The sequence below is a fragment of the Rhipicephalus microplus genome, chromosome 4 (genome assembly GCF_043290135.1).
Source record: "Rhipicephalus microplus isolate Deutch F79 chromosome 4, USDA_Rmic, whole genome shotgun sequence".
Taxonomy (NCBI): Eukaryota; Metazoa; Arthropoda; class Arachnida; order Ixodida; family Ixodidae; genus Rhipicephalus; species Rhipicephalus microplus.
In genome coordinates, this window is record NC_134703.1 from 209,821,203 (window position 1) to 209,830,215 (window position 9,013).

Sequence of the window (9,013 nt, forward strand, 5' to 3'; positions counted from 1 at the left end):
GGTGCAGAAACAAAAAACAAAAGAACAAAAATATACGCAAGCAGACTGGAGCATTCCATTATTTATTGGGTGTGCTTTTATTTTCTAAGGTGATATCGAGTAATGTAACGGGAGCACTTGTCGTGAGGAATCGCGTAGCAGCTACAACGTCAAGTCACCTGGTATCTCACCCTGTTGCGTTGTTGGGCTGCTTCACGTCGTCTTGAGCGCGGCGCGTGCGTCGTAGCCGGCGGCGGCGCGCGCCTTCCACGTGAAACGCCGCCGCTCATGTTGTCCCTCGCGGTGGCAAAACGAAGCGCGCAGCTCCACAGGGCACGCGCACCGGCTGAGTGGGGCCGGCCCACCGGCTTCGGCATAACAATATCACTCAATACTTGATTATGTCGGAGCAGACGCTGCCTCTCTTTTTCGGCGAGAAGGCGCGCGCGGGAGAAGGGTGCCCAATCAGAGAGCGCCGTCTGCGCCTCCTACCGGCGGTCGGAGAGCTGCTGCTTTCTCCCTTTCTTTGATTTTTTTCTTGCGAGACCGGGTAAGGGCAAAAGCACCGGAGGCAACAAAAGAAAAGGCCAGGGAGGAAGAGGGCAGAAGCACTGATGGGTGGCGCCTCCCGTGAGCAAGCTTCAAACTAGCAGCCGGATGGCGCTGCCGGAAGCGCTGCGCGTCGATACTTCTCATTGCAGAACCGTTAATCTTTACTTGAGCAGTCGCAGCCGCATTACGAATCTTGTGTCGCAGTACCGATGCTATGCTCTGCACCCTTTTTAGGGGCGAAGCTTTTTATAGCGACACCTGTTCGTCCCTCGTTGCCGTTGTAGTAGTGTGTAACAGGTATAGCAACTTGACCTTCTATGTGATGCCGGTGAGAGATTTCTTCAGTGCGTTGTTGAACAATAAATGATAGTGCTCAATGTACATGCCAATGGCTGCTAACAGGGAATGAGAGACAGGAGAATTCGGCTTTTAGTTAACACGCACGCTGCAATTTTTTTTTTTATTGTTCAACAACGTACAGAGGACAAGAAAGGGTTGCTACGTTATACTCGCTGTGCGTCACCTCCTAGGTTTTAGAAAGGTTTAGCGAGCGTTTGGCCGTAGTGCCATGAATACAGTGAACTAGTATATACCGTGAACTCGAGGTGGTTAAAGGTGAGAAGTAGACACGAAGCGCAAGCCGTAAGAAAGTGTGCGTGTGCATCCTCTCGTTCAGTCCTTGGAAAGTCCGCTGTATGGCGTTGCTTCTACATGAGGAATATATGATGAAAAGATGCGAGATGGTGATACTTGGAGTGTTGAATGGGTGAACGAACGGACACACAGGCAGACGCATGGACGGACGCATGGATGGCTGCACGGACGGATGGACGCATGGATGGACGCAGGAGCAGATGCATGGATAAAAGCAGGGACACACAGATGAACGTGCGGCCGCACGAACAGACGGACGCACGGGCGGCCACACAGACGCACGCATGGATGGACGGAAGCAAGAACGAATGGACGGACGGATGCTTCGCCCCTCTATCCATCATTCACTCCGTGGATATGCTGGCTGCCATTTTTTTTTCGAATGTACCGTTGCGTTATAGTTATGTACCGTTATAGTTTCACCCGAAATTTTTTTCGAAAGTCTTTATTCTCTATTCAATATATATATATATATATATATATATATATATATATATATATATATAGAGAGAGAGAGAGAGAGAGAGAGAGAGAGAGATGAGACACACCTTAGTGCTTAGTGGTTGTCTGAATTTTATTTCCAATGGTTTTGACCGGTGAATCAGTCTTGGTCAAGGTTTGCAAACAAGTACAATTGTTCCCAAACCCTGACAAAGTCCAGTCGAAAGCGTTGGAAATAAAATTCAGACGACGGCTAAGTTATTTCTCATCGCTTCCCAAGTACATTTGGTCCTTTAAAAAACTTCCTTGATATATATATATTATAAGGGGGTTTATTGAATAAAACCAACTGCCTGGTTCAAGAGGCGTCAGTCACTGTCACGAGCTCAGCTCTTCGTCGTAGTCGTCTTTCAGGTGCTCCGACAAGATACTGTCTCCCTCCCTCTTTCCCACTACATTTGCCCCGGTGGTGAAGAGGAGCCATCCTGGCGACTCACGGCGAAGCAAGCACAAGGGGATCACAGTAAGGTTTTAAGCGGCTGATGTGGACTGTCTCACGACCACGGCATCGTCTGTCCTCGGCAGGTGTCACTGGTTCGACGACGTAGTTGACCGGTGACGTGCATTGAACGATGCGGTATGGACCATTGTATTTGGGTGCAAACTTTTGGGAGAGGCCGGGGGACTTGAATGGAACCGAAAGCCATACAAATGAGCCTAGGGGGAAGCTGTGAGCAGGCTTGTCTTGGTCAAGTCGTTCTTTTTGGAGACCTTGTGCGACGGACGTAAATGAACGCGCTAATTGGCGGCACTCTTCGGCACACTGAACAAGTTCGGAGGCTGGGCGGTATTCTGAAGCATCTGGGCGGTAAGTAAGTATCGTGTCAAACGTATAAGAGGGCTCACGTGCGTACAGTAAAAAAAAGGTGAAAACCCAGTAGTAGCTTGCGTGGCCGTATATACGCATACGTCACGAAAGGGAGCACCAAGTACCAATTAGAATGGTTGGAGGATATGTACATAGAAAGCATATCACCGAGCGTGCGGTTAAAGCGCTCTGTCAAACCGTTTGTCTGTGGGTGATAGCTTGTAGTGGTGCGATGAATAATATTGTACTCACTGAGAAGCTCCTGGACGACTTGCGATAGAAACGCACGCCCACGGTCTCTAAGCAGCTCACATGGCGCGCCATGGCGAAGGACAAAGCTACGCAAGATGAACAAGGCGACATCACGAGCAGCAGCGGCTGGCAAAGCGGCGGTTTCAGCGTAACGGGTTAGGTGGTCAACGGCCGCAATAATCCAGCGATTTCCCGCAGGAGTACAAGGTAGTGGGCCGTAGAGGTCGATGCCGATTCTATCAAACGGCTGAGCTGGACACGGCAATGGTTGTAATTCGCCAGAGGCATGACAAGTTGTTTTCCGTCGCTGACACTCAGTGCAGGAGCGTATGCACTTGCGAACGTACGAGTACATTCCACGCCAGAAAAATTGCTGACGAAGCCGGTCGTATGTTTTCAAAACGCCAACGTGCGCGTTTTGAGGGTCTGCGTGGAAGTACGCGCACATGTTGGAGCGCAAATGGCGAGGTATAACAAGAAGCCATATTCCTACCATCCGGCTGATAGTGGCGACGGTACAACATAGCATCCCGTATTGCATAATGGGGAATTTGCCGATGTAGCGCACGAGGTAGACTCTTGCGTGGTGTCACCGAAGACGAGGAGAGAACGTCGATGAGCGAGGCTATCCAAGGGTCCTTGCGTTGTTCCGAAGGCACGTCAGCGGTATCGATGCTGCCGATGGTAGCTTCGGCGAAGGAGACAGGTGCAACGGCTGAAGGAAGGGGCGAACGAGAAAGAGCATCTGCGTCGGTGTGCTTGCGGCCTGAGCGCTAAATGACGCGAATATCAAATTCCTGTAAACGTAGCGCCCAACATCCAAGCCGGCCCGAAAAATCCTTCAATGAAGCGAGCCAACAGAGTGAATGGTGATCTGTAACTACATCAAATGGGCGTCCATATAAATAAGGACGAAATTTTTATAATGCCCAAACAATGGCCAAACATTCCTTTTCGGAAACCGAGTATTTGTGCTCTGCCTTGGTTAGGGTGCGACTGGCATACGCAACTACATACTCCGAGAAGCCAGGCTTGCGTTGAGCAAGGGCAGCGCCAAGTCCTATGCCAGTGGCATCCGTGTGCACCTCGGTTGGAGCAGTAGGGTCGAAGTGGCGTAATATAGGTGGTGAAGTAAGGAGATGGAGTAATGTTGCAAAAGCATCATCGCATGCTGGCGACCAATCAGAGAGGTGTCCACCGCCAGAGATCAGCTGTGTCAGTGGTGCGATTATCGAAGCAAAGTTCTTCACAAAGCGGCGAAAGTACGAGCATAGTCCGACAAAGCTGCGAAGCGCTTTCATGGTCGTAGGCTTCGGGAACTCAGCGACAGCCCGAAGCTTCTTTGGGTCTGGGAGGACGCCCTGTTTTGAGACAACGTGACCAAGTATTGTGAGCTTCCGAGCTCCAAAGTGGCACTTCTTGATGTTTAGTTGAAGGCCTGTGCTCGTGAGGCAGCTCAAGACTTCGCTGAGACGGTGGAGGTGGCTGTCGAAATCAGGGCAGAAAACAACGACATCATCCAAGTAGCATAGGCATGTCTTTCATTTTAGCCCACGCAAGACGCTATCCATCATCCTTTCGAATGTGGCTGGCGCATTACAAAGGCCGAAGGGCATTACATTAAATTCGTATAGTCCATCGGGCGTCACAGAAGCAGTTTTTGGACGATCTGATGGTGCCATGGGGACCTGCCAATAACCGGACCGTAGTTCAAGTGATGAGAAGAATTCAGCGCCTTGCAAGCAGTCCAGGGCATCATCGATGCGCGGCAAAAGGTATACGTCTTTAATCGTGACTGTTTAAACGGCGGTAATCGACGCAAAAGCGAATCGAGCCGTCTTTCTTCCTCACAAGCACCACAGGTGAAGACCAGGGACTGCTGGACGGCCGAATGACGCCACGTTGAAGCGTGTCGGCCACTTTCTCGGTGATCACACGACGCTCAACACGAGATACACGGTAGGGACGCTGTCGCAGAGGCGCTTGGGAGCCGATGCTAATGTGATGGACAACGGTGTGCGTTCGGCCTAAGGACGTCTTCTGGCTATCGAACGAGCCGCGAAACTGGTGAAGAAGTTCTAAAAGCTTTTCGCGGTGTGCACGGTTCTTCAAGTTCGCCATCAATTCAGGTGCCAAACAAATTATTATTTTCATGGACAATTTAGTGGGCATGTGGCGTCAATGCATTAAGCTGCAAACCACTTTCACCGTCAAGTTCGAAGATGGAGGAAACGTCTTAGTCTTGGAATGTTCCAATACATTCTCAGCGACGCAAGGTTGCGGGAGACGGCAAGAGATTTGTGACAAACAAATTGTTGCGCCCGCCGAAATATCTAGTACTGCAAACGGCAACGCGAGGCTCTTGCAACTTTGGAATGTTTGGGAAGGCGTAAACAACACTGCAGGCTTAAACACATCGGCACAAGATACGGGAACAAAGGCTACGCTAGTCGGTTGTATGTCGATGTCGTCAGCGACAAACAGCTTGTTCCACGGAAATTCTGGAGACGAGGCACACACACTCTAAGCCAAAAATGGCCAAAATGGGAGCAACGGCTGTTTTTACTCCTTCAGACCGACTGTTACTCTCCGAAAAGACCAAGCGGAACAAGATGGCCGACTTGTTCGAGAATGGGGGAGCAACTGTATTCATCTTAAGTTTGTAAGGGAGCAACGGAAGGAGGAACCGCTGTAAATGCTCTCGTCACGCAACGGTTACTCCCCGGCAGGACACCGCACACAAATATGCATGCCGCCCACATTGATATTCATGGGCCAGATTATTGTTTGTTCTGTGTGCCAAACTTCACCAAACGAAAACAGTGACTTATTTTAGCATCCGTAGATAATAAGATAGCAGCGCTGGCTGAACACAGAAGGCCTGAGAATACAGTACGGCAAATACCTAACACACGCAGCAGCAGAATGGAGAGTTGGCACGTCAACGCGGACCGAACGCCGAAACACGTGCAAAACAACGATAAAAAAAGCCTAGACACGCCGTTCGTCCGCGAAGTAAGGGCGTCAAAGTCGATCAAGCACCGAAACACGTGCATAAGGAGCCCCCCGCCCAGATATATCGGAGAAGAAAAAAAAAAAAGCGGACCCAGACGCGCTTTTCATCAGCCATACACTTAGTAGCACGCTTCACCGTGTAGTTTGAGGGCAGAATGACAAATCTGCGCCATCTGCGCCCGCACGAGAAGTGTGGCGCTAGCGTAGCAAACGATGTAAGTTACAAAGTAATTTTTATTCAGTGTTTATGTTGACTAGCACTAAATAAAAATTACACTGAACTTTTTATATTTATTTATGAGTTTTAGTGTACCTCAGTTTTTTTTTATAATTGTATTAGGAAAACACACTGAAATTATTGCGCTGACGCCTGAGCTGCCACTGCTCGACGTTTTTTTTTTCTCGGCGCAACTAGGTTCGCGTTCGCACTACTTACTCATTTTCATATGGTCTGTGGCTGGCGAGCACATGGACGTGCGTACTTGTGAGCTATGTTTTGATCGTGTGTGTGTGTCGCAGATTTGCGTTTCTACTTATTCGTGATGAAGGTTAGTGTATATTTATCTTTATGGAGCGCGACGTAGTTGTGGATTTTGCTGCTGGGTGGAACAAACACATCGTAAACACGTCTTCAGCTATCTGCAAGCCTGTTCGCTCGTCGGACAAAGGACTGTGCATGCATCAGCGTGCAGGTGAGTGGCATTTCCAGCAACATTTAATGCTCTTACAATACATTGTTGAGTGGTTGCGCTATTGAAAGAGAAATGATTTGCTCTTATTCACCGTATCCATTGCTAGCCGTATCGGACTAAATTACCTCTATTACCGCCTGCATACCCTCTTGCTTCCCCTGTCACCACTGCAGTGCCAGTGTACTTTTGCAGTTAAAAGATCATTTCCGCAACACTACCTCGCTTGAAAAAAACATTGGGGCGGGGTTGTAGCTGCATTCATACTGGCACTTTTCTACCATTGGCTTTATGTAATGTTAACGGCTGAGTGTTGGGGCCTTGGGCCGCATTTTTTAGAGATGTAAGGTGTATGTAAATCAGTAAGTGAACAAATCATTGTCGCATCACTTCACTGGCATAGCCAGGCGGTTGCGCACAGATTTTTTTTAGGCCGGGCGTAGGGAGCCCGAATTGACGACCATATTCGCTTGCCCGGCCTATTCAGATAAGCGGACCCCCCCCCCCCCTCCCCGCACGCCTAAAAAAAAAAAAAATCTGCCCACATCACTGCGTCACTTGCTTCACCTCTGCGCTGAACGTACTATTTTATAAGCGCACCATCAAGCGAGCAGTTTACATATTGACAGAACAATTGGAGGAGGAATGACCCAAATCTTTCAGATTTCTTTAGTGATACAAAACCTTAGCAAAACTGAATATTGAAAAAGACAATCATAAATGCTGTATGTTCTCGTTAGCGCTGTCATTATTCTGCATCATGAAATCTTTATGCGCTGTGAAAACTTGGCATGCCGTTGAAGTCACATATCGACGTTAATACCAATCGACGAAAATTTCGACAACCTCAATAACGCCGTTTGGGATTTGCCGCATGCACATAATTAGGCTGATTCCCACTTGGCTGTTCTTAACCTGACTTCACTGCTACCAAATGAAACAATATTTCATGCATGTCTTTTACTCTTTTTTCAGGGATATGACACAAATTTGGTTATACTGCAGATAAAGATGTTCCCAACGATGCTAAAGTACAGAAAGCAAGTGAATTTTGGTAAGTGCAGACTTTTTGTACTACGTATATGAAAGCATCGCTTTTTAGGGGCAAACTGTGCATGTGTTGGCCAGAGAATAGTTCATTATGCCACATGGTTACACTGGCACTGACAATTCGACATGGCTCCGCTGGCCCGTGTGTGTGCTCACACTGTTACCGTTAAGATAAAATGTTTATGTTTTCATTGCAGGGATTGCTGTTTGTACTAAAAAGCCAACTGCCAAGATTTGTTTATGCTGGTACTCCTAAAAGTATGCTTTCCCTATTTACATGGATTTTGGCTTGCACAAAGCATAACACTTGGGCCTAGATTCACAAAGCTGTCCATGCGTAGGCCTTCATAACAGCGTTTCTTGACTTGCCTTTACCCTGTTTTCTGCAGATGTTTCGTGGGTTTAAAAGTGCCACAGCATGTTGACCTCCCACACTCTGAAATATTCGCGTTCAAAGTTCCGCAAGAGTGGGCTTAACTTTCTTGTGCACCTCTTTGCTAGTCCAAGATACTGAAGTGTTATGCTCTTACTAGAGGTGGCAGTGTTTCTAATGTTTGTATTTCCATCACATTGACCAAGTATGCGATCTTGGCTTGACTGGTAGCACATCCTCAACAAATGTCTTTGTGGCACATGTAGAAGGCAGTACAAAATAAATAGGCAGACATTCACACCAGGAGCTAACTTCTAATAATGCTTTTTTTTTTTTTGGAAACCATGGTGTGCTTATTCCAATTTGTCTAACAAGCAGTAACCTGTTTGGCTGTGAACCAAAAAGACGTTGAACTAATGAAAGCTTCACATCTTGTTGCTCTCAAATATATATGTATTGGCAAGCTATCTGTGACACTGTCAAACAAAGAATCAGAATATCTGTGCATGCCTTAAGATATATTGCTTCGTTTACATATCTCGTGGCTGTGACTCGTCAACCGAGTGAACGAATGCACCCTAGTTTTCTAAATTTAAAGCATTTTTTGAAGGTAGCGCGGTCTACATTTATTTGTCTATAGTTTTGTCCAGCCGTTTGCGTCAGGTACAAAGAAATATACTGAAGATTATCATGTAGCCTCTGCAAATGGTTGCTTTCAAGCAGGCTTTGCATGCTTGGCTTGGGCCTACAGGTATTGCACAATTCAAGACGCAGCAGCGTATGATAGAACAGTAGAATCGAGAGCAACTATGTGCACGAGCTAAATAAGTATTTTAACATGAGCGGACAGTACGTATTATTTGCCACACACATGACCTCATTTAGAATGCCCATTGGTGAATGGGCTCATAGAAATGTCACTCAGCTGTGTATAGGAAACAAGTTAACTGAACCTAAGGGTATCTTTAACTGCTGCAAATATGCCTTGTTGAGGTGCTGCACATTTTCTTCCAGAATATTGCTGTCTGAGACATCATGTGAAGAGCGTCTACCACATCAGCATTTATATGGCTTGCCAAGTAACGTTTGGCCGAACCTTCCTTTTTTTCACATTTCGTTTTGCAGTAGACATCCTAGAAT

At 47.4% G+C, this 9,013-nt stretch overlaps 1 protein-coding gene across 6 annotated transcripts in view; it reads right to left on the reverse strand.

Annotated features, from left to right (window-relative positions):
* nab (NGFI-A-binding protein homolog) overlaps positions 1-374 on the reverse strand; it is a 1,065,342-nt gene extending 1,064,968 nt beyond the window's left edge. For 5 of the 6 annotated variants that reach the window (XM_075893960.1, XM_075893958.1, XM_075893959.1 and 2 more), the window contains exon 1: positions 171-374. The gene's annotated coding sequence lies outside the window, so the exon portion shown is untranslated. Of the gene's footprint in view, positions 1-158 lie in introns of all 6 variants that reach the window. The other variant, XM_075893955.1, reaches the window with a different exon arrangement.
* Between the last annotated feature and the right edge of the window lie 8,639 nt (positions 375-9,013).